The 2,072-nt window shown below is 37.7% G+C and overlaps 1 long non-coding RNA gene across 1 annotated transcript; it reads right to left on the reverse strand.

The window, feature by feature from the left end:
* Positions 1-70: 70 nt before the first annotated feature.
* LOC109591764 (uncharacterized) lies at positions 71-514 on the reverse strand. The gene is made up of 2 exons (XR_002189975.1): positions 441-514; positions 71-307 (listed from the first exon to the last, which is right to left on the reverse strand). It is a non-coding gene; the product is annotated as an uncharacterized LOC109591764 (long non-coding RNA).
* Positions 515-2,072: the final 1,558 nt, after the last annotated feature.

Here is a 2,072-nt window from a genome sequence, read left to right on the forward strand (position 1 = left end):
GAGGGTACAACACATTGTACATGTACATGTAAGGCTGATAATATTGGAGGGAGTAATTTGGTGAATTTTGTTGATTGGCAGGTTTCAATTTGGCAATTTGTGGCCATGTCCCATTGAGCATGTAATGATTGCAATGGTTGGGAATTCCCAGGAATATGATAACTGACAACTGAGTCAATAAGGGAACAAGGAGTGGCTGGGGACTGCCATGAGTCAGAGAGAGAGCCAGTGAAATGAGACTTAAAATCAGGAGCAGCAGAACCTTCCTCTCAATGAAGCTTACCAATGATAGACTCCACACCTACAGCTAATGATAATAAAGAACAAGAAAGCATAATTATATAAAATATAGTACCACAATTATTATATTATCACAATATTATCACAATTTAATGGGGGAAACCCTGATTTACATAATGCTCCATTAATATTATCACTACCTTTATTCCATAATGCATTCCATTTCCAAGATTATTAACAGTCTTAAGACAAGTCCCATCTTTACCATCCCACAATGCCATGCACCTATTAATATAACATTAATAACTAGCCACACCCCTACCACATCAACACACCCATTTTTACTAAGACCGACAATCTTGTCCCTGTCTCCAGACTCCATTCCTAGTAATATAGTCTCAGACAAAACTAGAAAATCACATGTCCAGCAATGAGTGGACACGGATTAGTATACTGAGCAATTATCTCCATATACTACTGGTTGACTTTATACAGGGCAGGAATGGACATTTCCATTTACTAGGCTATATCTTTCTTCAGAATAAGTCTAATCAATTTGCGCACTTCAGTAGCTGTTCTCCATAATTATACCTGTGTTCCTGCTAAATATGACAGCACTTGGAGTAACTTTGTGTGGAACATTTACAGATTAAAGATGAGGCAGTCAGTGCCACCACTTTGTCATTCCTTTATGTATGTATGATAAATTCTTTACTTTTTGAATGGCTATATCTAAATTTCAAACAATTTTTGACATATTGTGCACTTATTATGTGAAAGTACAACATTTTTACTGCCCAATCATGCAAAAAAGAAAAAGAAATTCAAAACTTTGTTCAGAACTTTTGTCTTCTAAAGGTGAAATAATTTTAGTCATCTCAGTGATAACGGGTGCAGCAACAAGAGTGAACAAGTGCTTTTCTCTTCTCACGGGAATAATAAAGTAAAACTAAGAGTGCTTAACAGCTACACAAACAAATCATGTCTCTAGATCCTTTTAAAGTAATAACAAGAAGGCCGTCTGTTAGTGGATGAGTCTTCTTGCGCCACGCCTGCCACTTTAACAATAGAATATGAAAAAACTACCATAACCAATTGCATTAAGTAGCATTCAAGAAGCTCCAAGTATCTAGTGAAGTCCCATCCATGAACCAGAAAGACGTTAGCAGGCTTTGTAGTGAAGCTTCCTATCAATCCACCATTGCTGAGCTGCCGTTGCTATGGTAATTCCAATAATTATCATTAAATTAATGCGACCGGAAGTTCCATTGCAATTGCTGGACATGATGGGCATTAATTGGAAAATGTGGTGGGCATTATTTATAATGATACATAAAGGCTTTTAAGTGATAGTGATAATTGGTCTAACCACAAACTCTCCGTTGATTCTCTTCCTGTATAAGTTCCAGATACAAATCTGTCTCGTTTTAGTACCAGTAGCTCCTCCTTTATCCTCCTCTGTCCTATCATACACAGTATAATAGTCAGTATCAAAATCCAAAGCTCTGTACCTGGTCATACTGGTAATATCGTGTACTGGAGGATTATGGCCCCAAAACACAATAGGGACAGTAGTGACACGATGAGTTAGACACCATTTTACACACGTGGTATCACGTGGACTGCGTGGGCAAGGACTTTGCTTTGGGCGTGGCTTGATAAGGAAATGGAACAGTGATGAGTGACCAGGACCAGAAAAAAAGGTAAATTTCTGAATTTTCTCTTTTAATACCAGCATACCTTCCTGATGCATGTATACATGCACTTTAACCGTTTAAATGATGGAAAGGAAGTAGGGTCTGGCTACGCAAGCTTATGTTGTGTAGAAAGTT

This window comes from Amphimedon queenslandica, unplaced genomic scaffold (genome assembly GCF_000090795.2).
Source record: "Amphimedon queenslandica unplaced genomic scaffold, v1.1 AMPQUscaffold_7316_Cont20731, whole genome shotgun sequence".
NCBI classification, from domain to species: domain Eukaryota; kingdom Metazoa; phylum Porifera; class Demospongiae; order Haplosclerida; family Niphatidae; genus Amphimedon; species Amphimedon queenslandica.